General features: G+C 35.3%; 1 long non-coding RNA gene across 2 annotated transcripts; it reads left to right on the top strand.

The window, feature by feature from the left end:
• The first annotated feature begins 435 nt into the window (after positions 1-435).
• On the top strand, positions 436-13,243 carry LOC104219859 (uncharacterized). 2 transcript variants are annotated; one of them, XR_011406161.1, is made up of 5 exons: positions 436-747; positions 4,025-4,239; positions 4,374-4,430; positions 5,568-5,651; positions 12,403-13,243. It is a non-coding gene; the product is annotated as an uncharacterized lncRNA (long non-coding RNA). The 2 variants fall into 2 exon arrangements; XR_011406160.1 differs by lacking the exon at positions 12,403-13,243 and adding an exon at positions 11,619-12,191 and having other exon boundaries at positions 437-747.
• The last annotated feature ends 433 nt before the right edge of the window (positions 13,244-13,676 follow it).

Here is a 13,676-nt window from a genome sequence, read left to right as displayed (position 1 = left end):
TGTTATGAAATAAAAGTAATTTAGTAAAACACGAACAAGAAATAAAGACAATTTAGTAAAACATGAACAAGAAATAGAGATAGAGAGAAAGGAAGAGATTTTCTTCTTCAATTGTGTGTATTTTCCTATCTATTACAAGACCTTTATATAAGCATGAAAAGTGAAGAAAATATGTCATGAAATATGTTATTGAACATAGAAAATATATCATTGAATATGTTATTAAGCATTTGACATGAAGATCATGAAGTAAGAGTAGACAACTACCATAATATGATATTTATTTCCTGAAATATAAAACTGTCCATTTGTTTTTGAATAACTTCTTTGAAAAGGACTTCTGCATCATATAAATATTTCGGTGGAAGATATAATTTTTTAGAATCGAGGTTTATTAATTTTTAAATAAGTACGTATCTCAACAAAAAGATTTTTTGACTCAAATCTCGAAAGAAAATGTTTTATACTCCATATGATAGCTTGCTCCAGTCCCGTAGGAAACTTTTGTACACTTCTATGCTTCTAGCATTCCGATGGCATCCTCAAATGATACAAGTCTGCGATAAAAATCTGCCTTGCCCTTGTTACCCGTAGCTTAAAAACAACTTTGTCCGCCTAAACAGGTACGATGGACAGCTGCAGCGTTCCCCTATTCTCAAGAAATGGTCTCACCGCCACAAATCATTGTCGCTCTTCTCCGAAATTCTCCCTTTCACGACTTCTCCAATTTATAGCACTGAATCATCGGTACGCTCTTTGCTTCTAAATTTGTTAATTCTCGTAGCCTTCAACATCATTACACGTTTGATCCCAAAATTGAAAAAGTAGATCTGCTTTATTTGCTAATAAGTTTCCCTAATTCATATTTGTCCAGTTGTGAATGTTCAAAGGTTTTCTTTCATCAAGTAAGGTAATATTTTATTATAAAAATGGCACAAAACAGGTGCAATTAAATGTGCATTACAAAAAGCAAAAGCTCAGTTCCTTTTCTGCACAATGAACTGAGAAAATCTATCAAGCTGTCTAGTTCTGATTATGTAAATTTTAAAGGCTAATAAAACAGAAAAAGGAAAGCTTTTTTTAAGGTTTTAATATATTTGCTTCTGCTAATTTTGATTTGGTGCCTTTTTGTTGGGTGGATCTTTGAAAGCAAAAACAACTCTGCTTCAATCCCAAACAGATTGGAGTTGGCTATATGATTCCTCATTTTTCCATTTAAGCTCAGTTCATTCTATCGTAACATCGTCAGTATATGTATTACAAAGATTCATCATGAACTGACAAATTTTAAGATTCTCTAATTTTGGTCTTCTTGATTGTATACGAGGTTTAGTCCCATCATATCCATAAAACTTAACTTCTACAGAAGAGGAAAGTACTGTAGAGCAGAGTTCCTTGAGAGTGAGAATCAACCAAAACTCAAAGTAAAACAAGTCTTAACCCATAGTTTGCTCTTCTCTATCAGCTCGCAAGATAAATCTGATATAGTGATAACCATCAAGTAAATGATACTGATTACAACTAAAGCATTTGTTGTATGTTGCCAGTAACGGCTTGCTTCTTTCTTATACCAGATTTGGCTATGTGTGTGATTTAATATTAATAAATAATATATGAATAATATGAGGTATCAAGGTTAGTCCTGTAGGTGTGTACATGCAATTTTAGAGGTTTTTGTGCTTTCTTTGATATGTAATGTAAACTTTTAGGAGTTTCATTGTTATAGCAAATGTACGAGTTGTAATAAACAAATAAGGAAATTAACACTCAAATAAAGGATATTGATTTTGCACAATTTGTAGTTATGTTTTCTAGCACTGCCTTAGTGCAAGCATTTATAAAATCTTTGATTACTTATCTAAAAAAAGGAAAAAAGAAAGGATATTGATTACAGCCAGTGCAACATCTCTATCATCATTTCATCAGAGATCAGCGGGCACGCTTTCTCCTTATGCACCATAACAAACTCAATATACCCACATCCTCCAAACAAGAGTAATATCCTATAGTCAAGTTGTGGCTTCTAGCTGATATCAGATCCATATTGGCAGAAAAGGAATTTGGTCAGCATTTAGCCTTCTCTTGGCGTCCTATGAGGATAATGCAAGAGAGCTGATAGTACCAGAAGAAAGCGAACCAAGTGATAAGGAAATAGTGTGAACTTTGTAAGTTAGAATGCAATACAAAGAGTGGGAAATGTTGTGTGCAAGGATTGAACCTGTAACCAAAGGTCACTTTTGCACCCCCTTAACCGCTGGCCAACACTTCAGCAATGTCAACTACAATAGGTTTTTGCACATTTCTTGAAAACAAGTGAACCCATTTAGGGGTATTTGTCTTCTAAAATAACTTATTTATTTATTTATTTATAGGAAAAAGGACACCTCAGTAGCATGACACGGGTGTGGGTTTCATGGGGGTAATTATAATACCCTAAAAATTAGCAAAATACTTCACGAACCCATAGTGGATATTTGACTAGGCACAAGGTTTAAAAAGAATAAAAGACTTTTATGACATAAGTTAAATGTATATAGATGCCTTGTCATTTCTAGAAGAGTATTTTATTAAAGGTAAAATAGGAAAGTTAAAAGTATATAATTTCCAAAATATAGATGTGCCAATCTTCTTGGAACGGGCTAAAAAGAAAAGAGATTCATATAAAATGAAACAACAGGAGTAATACGTATCTGTGAATGAGTCCGTGTAACGTCGTCAATCCAAGTGCAAATAGCTCCCCAGCAACCACATACCAGAGACTGTGATTGATAGTTTAACAAACCCTTTCATATTTTACGTGTCAATGCCCTTGGCAAATTCGGCTGAACAAATCTCATGTCAATAAGCAAGGAATACCATGGCATTAGAATATTGTGTTTCAAATATTCCCATAGGCAAAGTAGTACGAAAAGTAACGTGTCTCTTTTTGATAAAGTGAAAAATTTTAGGCAGAGAACTGAATAATAACGTCGGATTTCAAACGCAATACTTCTGTAAATATGTACAAGCATATCCATAGTTTAAAATTGGTTATAGGGGTATATGTTATATGAAAGAGACTCTATATTTATATTGAGAATGTCCATTTGCCTAGAAAACAAATGAGGAGAAGTCTATTTTTGGTATTTAGAACTTAAATTTACGATCTTCTGGAAGAATTTCTTAATAAGTATCTACTTTCATGATTATACAAACACAACCTCTTAAGTGGTAATTTATTATCTTAAAGGCAAAACAATGATAATCTTATCATTTAAACCATTAATAGTTGTTCAATATGTCCCTCAAACATAAGCCTTGTTATTTCTATTATTTTCGCTCGTATTAGCTGATTCATTGTGCTATTTATTCCACGATGGTCGTATGAATTGGAACGTGAGACTATGCATGGTTCATCTAATTTGTGATAGGTTGTAAAATAGTGAATCCAAATCAATAATAAAAAGTGAAGTCAATATCATCTACGACAATACTAGTGAGCTGAAAACATATAAGACGAATCACACGACATTGTTGCTTAGCTAGAGCGCCGCACTTATTCATCACAGGTCTCCTATATAGTCATTAAATCTAACATTCATTTAAAGATTAAGGATCGGTGGGTACTGGATTCATTAGCTTGAACGAAAATAATATATAGGCTTCAAGAAATCATGAGCACTTGTATGCAAAGCATGTAACATCTATAAAACATATCTAGGTTATGGTTAAAGCCTAAAGCAAGCATGGATACCTGTTTACTTAATTAAAACAAAAAAAAGAAGGTAATCTTCGACAATTGGCGGGATACCTGTTTACTTAATCAAAAAATAATAATTCTGCAAGTCCAATAAAACTTGGTAATCTTCGACAATTGGTGAGAACATACACATAAATTTTATGGTTTCCAGTTTGATTCATTCTCTCTCTTCCTGTTTTCTTTTCCTTTTCCTTTTTTAGTATCCCCCCTCTGTTCTTTCCTCTTGCTTTATCACATCAGCTTCCCATTGTAGACCTTGCAAACTAAGTGATTTGTCGCCTGTAGGTAATTGAGGCAACTGGTGCTAACTACTATTCTGTTCAGTTCTACTTTTGTCGGTGCTTGTCATTTATAAAAAGGGCAGCACGGTGCACTAAGTCCCGCTATGCGCGGGGTTCGGGGAAGGACCGGACCACAAGGGTCTACCATGTGGAGTGTTACCCTGCATTTCTACAAGAGGTTGTTTCCACAGCTCGAACTCATGACCTCCTAGTCACATGGTAACAACTTTACTAGTTACGCCAAGGATCCCTTCGGTGCTTGTCATTTATATGAGCATAAATTGCACTTCACCAGTAAACATCTATCTCTACATTTTACAAGAAGTTGATGTACTTTTTTTTTGGGCAAGTAGCAACAAGAGCAGCAGTAGCAGTACAGGGGATTGGTTTAGCAGAAGAGCAGGCAGAAGGTTGTGGAAGCCTAATGTCATTAATTTTTGTTCAATTTTGTTAATTGCATTAGTAAATATCAAAATTGGCCGATTTGTCAAAAAAGTAAAGGTTATGTGGAGATCATAATAGCATGTAGACTCAAAGCCGTAACGAGGTTATATTTCGTGCACTAAAACTACTCTTCCACTACTACACTTAGACTGGCGGATTGATGCTGGTTTAGCAGGAGAGGAGGCAGAAGGTGGTGGAAGCCACTAGATTCATTAATTTTTGTTCAATGTAGTTAATTGCATTAGTAAATATCAAAATTGGCCCATGTGTCAAAACATTAAAGGTTATGTCTGATCATAATAACATTGAGATTCAAAGTTGTAATGAGGTTATATTTCAAGGACTAAAACTGCAGTTTACCCCTTCAAAGAAGCCTCCACTTAAGTGCGTTTCAGATTTGCTCCTATTTCTTATTCATAGATCGTAGATTAAGATGTTATTAGGAAAAGAAAGTAAATCATTTAATTCCTTACTGAAAATAGATCTGTAGTAGTTCTCAGATGAGGGATTCTTCTGTTACAGCCCTTAGGAGAGCTAATCAGGATATCTTTTCATTGCTAAACTCTTATGGATACCTGGGATTAGGAGAGCTAGTCAGGATATCTTTTCATTGCTAAATTCTTATGGATACCTGGGATTCGTGAGATATTTCAGATAAGATATCCTTATTCCAAGCCCTCCTTCTAGCGCTTGAAGACCCAATTTCCTTATCAAAAAAAAAAAGATATCCTTATTCCAAACACTCAACCTCATTTGTAGTGATCAGTTTTGAGGCAATCTAATGTATTGTCTTCTTGCATTATAGAGCCTAGCAGAATCAGTCTGTTGTGGTAATGGAAGACTTATCTACTTTGGAAACAAAGTAAAACTATTTCCTTTTCTCTACTAGTACTACTAGAATAGTAGTAGAACTCATTTAATTGGAAAGGGGATGATGCTTGAGAATCTTTTTCTGCAGCAAAGCAAAACTATTTCCTTTTCTCAAAGTTCGATTGCTCAAATTCACGAAGAAGGCAATTGAACTTCAAGTTTCTTATAGTGCGCAACTCATATACCCGTTTCCCAGTGATTATAATTGATTTTAAGAATGTTCTATCTTGCAGATGCTGAAGCTACAAAGTGAGTGCCCATGGTCTAGATTTTCTTTCCCAAAAATCCCTTATGCTGCTGCAGTTATTTACTGATCTGTAAGTAATCATTGCAAATTTCTATTTTTGTGGCTGATATACATATAGTAGTCTGTAATCTTTGACTTTCAAAATTGTGAAATCATTGCATTTGTTAAATTTAGATAATTACTGTCCTTATTGGCGTTAACTTAGTGAGGTTTGCTAATGCAAGTATATTTTGACCTCGTATTATCTGTATGCCCACAGCAAAAAACAAGCTGACTGCTGATGAAGCATGAGTTTCTGTTGTTGGTTTTATCATTGGATCATAGCATAAAATTGATATTTTTGGTTTGGTTTATGGGAATTGCTTTTATTTTTTCGTTTTGGTTTATGGTGACACCTCCACCACTTGTGTACTTAAGTATTAAAGAGATACACAAATGAAACTAATAATCTGCTGCCTTGTTCTATTGCAGCAAATATTGGAATTAAGAATGAAGCTTAAGAAGATTAAAGTTGAAAGCACAGGAATTTGGTAGTGGGTTTATCTCATCTTTAATGGAGAAGTTTATGACTAATCAACAAAGATTTCCAGTATTGATTAACAATGAATTTTGATTACTTTAGTGAGCCATTTTTGTTAGTGGTGCGATTCATGTCTTCAGTCTTCTTGTTCATCTGTCAACTGTTAACCTTTCAAAATAGTTTTGTGTCACCGAAATATCTCAAAGCTAAAAGGTCATGCGTTTACGGCTTTTCCCACCTCAAGTAAAATGCATTGACTAAGATTTTTGATTCTGAACATTCATGTTGATTTGGTCAATGACCAAACATACAACAACGAATGGAGGAGCAGTCAAATTGATTAAAGTTGTAAAAACAAGCATAACACCTGAGATGACCAAACAATACATAGCTTATGATAAATGAAATTGAGATGGACTGACATAAAGCAGATATTTATGCCAAAGTTGGCCTGAAATTTATAACATTTCTTTACTATTTAATATGTGGGCAAACTCATATAATTCTGGCTCTAAGAACAGCAATGACATCCTGATGCTTAAGAAAATGCACCAGCAACTCCTTCCTTTTAGGCTCCATTTTATCAGCATTATTTTCTTCATCTTCATTGTCATCTGTCCCATCAGATGATAAATAAAGTGGAGGCAGTAACTCCCCTTTATCTAGCAAAGCAAGGCTCTCTTTGTAAGTGCCAAAATAAAAAGAGTACCTAGTGCCAAGAATATTGAGGTGCAGCTTTTCTTGTGTCTCAGGATTATATGAAGTTAGCATCCCTGATATCTCTGTCAACAGTATTTCAGTATCATTATGAAAACCCAGTATCATGCCAAACCGCTGGTGGTCGAGTTGCTGGTGGTTGAGTGCAACATTATATTCCATGCTCCATGACTCAGTGTCTCCATACTGTTTCATTACCCAAATGGAACAACTGCTGCTCCAAATACGTGTATTGTACTGATACACAGCAAGTGATTCCCTACATTCCGCAGCAGTCAGATTCGTAGGTGGTTCATTAACCAAAATTTCTGGTAATGATAATTCCTGGAAAATCTCATCATTTAGATCAAACACCGTTATCAAGTTCTCCACCCTTCTTTCCTCCCCAGTTATCTTGTATGCAGTCCAGTGGACTTTCCCACAAACAACAGCTTGTGTCCAAAAGTACTCTATAACACCATTGTCTGGAATAAAACCATCAAATTCCTTCCAAATTCCTGAACTAAGTGCATATACCTCAACTTTAGGTGGCACCAATCCACCATCACCACGAGCATAGGCCATCCTCACGACCTTGTAATCTCTCGTTTTAATTGCATAGCCAAACCCACAAACAAGCATATAGTTCCCTAAGTTTTCAAGGGAAGACATTGGGAGGGTGATGGATCTGCCTATCATTGGGTTCCAAAGTACCAAAAGATTTTTAGATACAAATAAATCATCTGACAAACAGAGGACGCCATTGCATAGGCCCATGATCCTGTAATAATATCGCACTATGCCATTAAAAGGGGCTGCTATTTTGAATTCAGTTTCAATACCGGCTAATACATCAATGAGTCGAATAGAGTATATTTCCTTCCTTTGAGTTAGTGAGAAGTACCTGATGATTTTACCTGCTGGTGGTTTTTGGAGAATGTTACAGTAGGTGTGCAGCGATATGAATTCAGAGCTTGAGATTAGTGAGTTCCATGATCGCGATATGCACCTAAATCGGAGTAGAGATTTGGGTGGAAGCCTTGAGAAGATTGGAACCATCAATTCTTCAGGGATATAGTCTGACATTTTTCTTGGGGTATGAAATTGAAGATCTTGTTATTTTCTCCCTCACTTTTCTATTGTTTGAGAAGAAAGGTTGGGTGGGGGAGGGGTAGTTAAAGAGAGACTGCTCGCTGGTGAGAGCAGGTTTTTGAAGTTGATTGCTAGTGAAGAGACTTCAAAAGCAAGTTGATGGCAAGAAGACAAGAGAAAGCACTATTTATACAAGGTAAATAGAGCAAAGACAAGAATTTGTACCAGAAAAGTAGATGCTGGCTAATCCAGAGAGAGAATCTGTTTAATTACTTGCTCAAAATCTTTTCTCACATTTGGAAGGTAGGAAATGAAGAAAGCAGAAATTCTTTTGAGCTAACTTATTTGAAGCAGGGTAATAATTGCGGTTCAAACTCTTATTGAGTTTCTTAGAAGAAAAAAATAGTCCAACTAATCACTTACCGAATATCATTTATCTGTTAGTTGACCTTTGACAATCATAATAAACTAAATATATACTTTTATCACTTATGGTAATTGTTTTTTTTTATAAGTTGGTAAGTAGTTGATATAGTGATACTTGCTTACATCGGTAAGATATTACATACCAAATTTGGACTTTTAGGGAGGAAATTTATTTAGTTGTTAATAGTAGGATGATGGAATTTAAAAAAATAAAGGAAGTGAATTTGAACTGTTCTTTTTCTTTGGAGTTTTCTTTGGCCTTCTTACTTTGTAGTTAAGGAATAATTTAAGTTGTTGTAATATACATAAAAGGTCCAAATACACCCCTAATATTTGTGATTTGTTCTATATATGCTCTCCATTTACTTTCGGCTCATAGGAAACCCAATGTTATCTTTTATCTCAAATATGCCCCTCTTAGCCGCATAGGGATATCTGGACCTTTTCAATTGTTTAAGGATATATTTTGACATTTTCAATTGTTCAGGGGCATGCTTCATATTGTTGTAGAGGGTATATGTTAACCAATTAGATAGTCTTGCGATAAACTTGGATATGATGTTTGTCTACATGGGCAGTTGTCGAAGCCAAGCTGGGTAGTTGTTCGCGGGAGGGGAAAATATGAGACGAAATTAAAGGTATGGATCAAAAGGTAAATGAAGGGAAATTGAATACTTTGATTTGAACTTTCTCCCTTCATTAGCTTAGCGCGCACATATTTTATCTCAAATATGTCCCTCTTACTAATAGGTTTCTACCACATAAAGATCGGTCAAGCCGGATAGGGGTATTTGGACCTTTTCAACTGTTTAGGGATATATTTTAATATTTTCAATTGTTCATGGGCATGCTTCATATTGTTGTAGAGGGTATATATTAACCAATTTGATAGTTTTGCGATAAACTTGGATTTGATGTTTGTCTACATGGGCAACTGTCAAAGCCAAGCCGGGTAGTTGTTAGTGAAAGGGGCAAATATGAGACGAAATTAAAAGGGGGGGGGGTATGGATCAAAAAGTAAACGAAATGTAAGACAAATTGAATACTTTAGGGGTTTATTTGAACTTTCTCCCTTCATTAGCTTAGTAAAGTTGCCCCCTCTCCCCCCCCCCCCTAAATAAAAAAACCAACGATATTTTTTATGGTTATTAAACATATTGGATCTTGTTCGTGTTTAATAAATAATAAAATTATATACTTTTACTATTTTCTTGATGAAAAATTACCTCTTCCCTAACAGTATATAAATCCTGAAAAATTACCTCTTCCCTAACAGTATATAAATCCTAGTTTCTCGGATTAAACAAAAATATCTAACATGATATGTACATGCTTAAACACAAGAACAATTTTTATTCTTGCCTGCTAGTTTCACCTCAATGAACTCATGTGGACACTTCTCAGACGGAGGACAATCTCTCAAATACACATGTTGATGTTGTTGACACATTTTTCTTTTCTTCGCTAAATCCTCTTAATGAAGTTTTCTATGTTGCGCTAAGTTACTTATGGATATATGCATGTTGTCCGGGAACACTTTGGAGTGAACACCCATCCGAACAAGTAGGGTCAATATTTCAGCATTTAGGCCGTAACATTTAGCAACAAAAAATATTTAACCCAACAGGTTATAGATAGCAGATTGATACATCCAATGAACCAGCCAGTACGACAGACAAGCTACTTTCTTATTCTAGGATTAGAAGATCCTCTACCTATTAGCATACCCGTACCGGCAATTAGACTAGCTCTCTCTCCCCAATCAATCGTAGTAACTGGCTGTAAGAGAGTTGACTGTCTACTATCTATGTCGTGCCTTGTCTCGCTAGTTGATTTACATGGATTTTTGTGTAGAAAAAAATGAAAGGAGGTAATGTTAATATTTGAAACCGCATGAAAGGCAAACATTGCTAGCCTTAACCGCAAACGGGGGCTTTGTAGTTAGCCTATAAAAGAGTATATTATCAAGTCTATCCAACTATGACCGTAAGGTGGAGAGGACAACTTGTCTGCAAGGAACTGTTGAGATAGGTTTTTACAATGTTGTTAAAAGTGTGCATTTCCCTGAAGTTCGGTGCAACACTACTTAGATGTTTTGCCTCCTTAGTATGGTTTAGTGACCCAGACCCCACTTATGGGATTACATTGAGTTTGTTGTTGTTGTTGTTACTATGGTTTAGTGAAGGCACCAAGAGGCGAATCTAGGATTTACTGTCTATGAGTTCAACGTTAAGGTTTTTAGTATTGAACTCATTGTATTATTGAAGCTATGGGTTCATATCTACTATTTATTACAATTTTGATGAATTTTTACCCATCAATTTATACACGATATCGAAAGTACTGGTTCAATTGAACCCGGTTATAAAGAGTTGCACCCGCCCCTGAAGGCACCATGAAGATCTCAATGTGAACAATCTCTATTGTTAAAAGGACAACACTAAATAACAAAAATAGATGACAAAAGTACTTATCGGATAAACAGACTAGTGATCAACAATAGGATTAGAAATTTATTGAAAGAAATTTAGTCACAACTCTGAATTAAAGTCTTGCATGTAGATCAAGTTAGAATGATTTTTGAACTTGAATGACATGGTTTTTACTTCATACATCCTATTCAATTTTAGTTTTGAGTTCTTTGATACAAATAATTATTGTTTCATTTATAGTTATTCTTTTTCATAACATATTGATTATATATATTTTTTTAATTTTTTTTCTTGATCTTTGTCTTTCTTCATTAAGCCACACTTTAATTGTGTTTTGAGCTTAAAGACCCTGTAATCACTTATTGCTCTTCTGCGGCTTTGCTTGTGGTAACGGTTTGTAGAAACAATGAGTTTAAGAGATATCCATGATATACTGGTTGATAATACTCCCTCCTTTCCATTTTATTTGGCGGGTTCATAGTATGATGGTCAAATTACTTAATATTCTATGTGAATTCAAACATAGATTCTTCAAATTTTTTGAAATAAAATTTACATAAAATTTCATAAAAAATAGTATGAGTAACAATAGTTAATAATTAAAATATTTTAGAAAATCGAGTTCAAAGAAGAACCTCTTTGACTCGTCACATGGTAATAGTACCCATAAAATGGAATAGAGGGACTGGTAGTTAGATGAGGCTATTAATTGGATTGTGTTATGGTAATAGAGATGGGTTTTTAAATAAGCTATTGGCTCGTAATTTAAGAGACTTCTAGTGAATTGACGGTTCCTGTATGAGCTAGTGCGTGAATCTCTTTTTGGACTTGTCTGTTTATGAGATGATTGGGTTGCTGTGTTTTGGTACAGGAGTCATGATTTTGGTAATCTCAATGTTCTACTGTTTGGGTGCTGAACTGCTTTTGGAAAATGGAGTGTGCGACTGAGAATTTTTGTGGATTTGAAGCATGATCTTTCAAATGCTATTGGGATCAGGAGTAATGGGTAGTGTCTGTTGAAGTAGCATATCAGGAATCTTGATTTGTATGATCAACCACATAAATTTAGGATAGCAATATCGATGATGGGAGAAATAATTCTTCTTGAGCAACTATGTTGAGAGTCTACTGTCCTTTGATGGAAGCAATGAGAGTCTAACGCAGCTGTTATGATGAGGATATTGTCTTACCGCCTCAATTGGCGTTGACACTAAAGTTCGAGCTGTTGAAGTGCTGGTTTTCTGAGTATTCTTTTTGCAAAAAGCAGTTTCCTTAATTAGCTTCTGTGTTCGAACTTTGTACCTCTATATGTTTATGACTAGGTATAAAGCTGAAGATTTTAAGGTTTTTGCATTGAAGAAGCTTATGCAGGATACTTGTGTGTACTCTAGGTGTGTATTGGACAATAGAATTTTTGAAGGCAACAAGAGAAACATTCTGTCTTAAGTTTAAGGTTTTACCTTTTTGCTTTTTGGTGCAAACTAGTACAGGCTATAGATGCCATGTTAGACTTAGACATGATGGGGAAATTGCAGAACTTGTAATTACTTTTTTGATGCACTAGCTTAGTGTTTATTCATCTTTGATAATATACCTTATCATTTAGCAAAACATTGGTGTGTATTGACTAACTTATATTGTCCTGAATAACATAGATTGGGAAATCAGCTGCTTGACAAGGCTTTAGACAAACTGGAACAGGAAATTTGCACAGAGGGAGGGAGGGATAGAATCTGATGGAATAAGAATTACAGGGGTAATTTTTACTGTTAAAGGTTGCCATGTGTTTTGGCAAACAGGAAGTATTGTATACTCCTGGCCATGGAAAAGGATATGGAAAATTAAAGCTCCAAAGTAAATTCTCTCAGCTGTGGATACTGATGTGTGAAGCTTTCTTAACGCAAGACAACTTGATGAAGAGAGGATTTAAAACTTTTGAATAGATGCTTTCTATGCAAAACATTTGCTGCTGCACTGTGTGGTAGCCAGAGATATATGGAGCATGGTCTTAAACATTTGTGGAATTCAAGGGGTTAATGCCAAAGCCAAACAGACCTTAAGGATGCTTTGGTAAGGTGGTGGCTATGGAAAGTGGAGAAAGGAAAGGAAAAAGATACGGTGGGTAGTACCAACCTGTATTTCTAGACACGGAGAAAGAAATGCAAGATGAAAATGCCTTGAAGAGACCTCTGGTACGATCCCTGCACTAAAAGAGCGAGTCTTCATGTCCAGTTCTCAGTTATTCCTCAGGTTGGAGGTACTTATGGGAAGTAATGTTGGAACAGCAGCAGTTGGGCCTGAATAGAACGGAATGGCCCCGGAGAATTTATATAGCCAATTCCATCTAGTTTGAGATTGGGGCGTAGGTATTGAAATCTACTACTATGAGAATTGCTTGATCCTCTTCGTGTAAGTTCTGTACCCCCTTATCTGCAGTTCATAAATATAACAGCACTGTTGAACTTGCGCAGTCGTTTTACTTGTTGGACATTGCTTTTATGATTTTTCTCTAGTATCAAATATCCAAATTTCTATTATGAATTGAAGGATTCTTCATTGTCATTCTAAGAGGGTTTAAGCAAGGTGTACTTTGACTCAACAAATTTTGATTGTAATAAATGGAATAACAAAATGTTGTGACATAGGTTAACAATAGATGCATCAATGTAGCTGCATTTTGTTTTGCTTTGGTCTTGTTTGGGCATTAGTGCTTGAGTGTCCATGCAAAGCAGCTTTTCATTCCCTTGTTTCTACGTGGCACGCTCAACGTCGGCCTCTAAATCTGCAAAACATGTAAGGAGTGAGTCTACAACTCAGTAAGCATCACAGAGTGCCCATTAATAGGTGAGACCAGTCTCGTGTAATCACAGTGACTCGTTAACTATAACTATACTCGAAAGCTAAATTGGATACAACAATAACAATAACA

The sequence above is a fragment of the Nicotiana sylvestris genome, chromosome 3 (assembly GCF_000393655.2).
Source record: "Nicotiana sylvestris chromosome 3, ASM39365v2, whole genome shotgun sequence".
Taxonomy (NCBI): domain Eukaryota; kingdom Viridiplantae; phylum Streptophyta; class Magnoliopsida; order Solanales; family Solanaceae; genus Nicotiana; species Nicotiana sylvestris.
The sequence above is the reverse complement of the archived record's forward strand: the minus strand, read 5'-3'. Positions and strand labels throughout refer to the sequence as shown.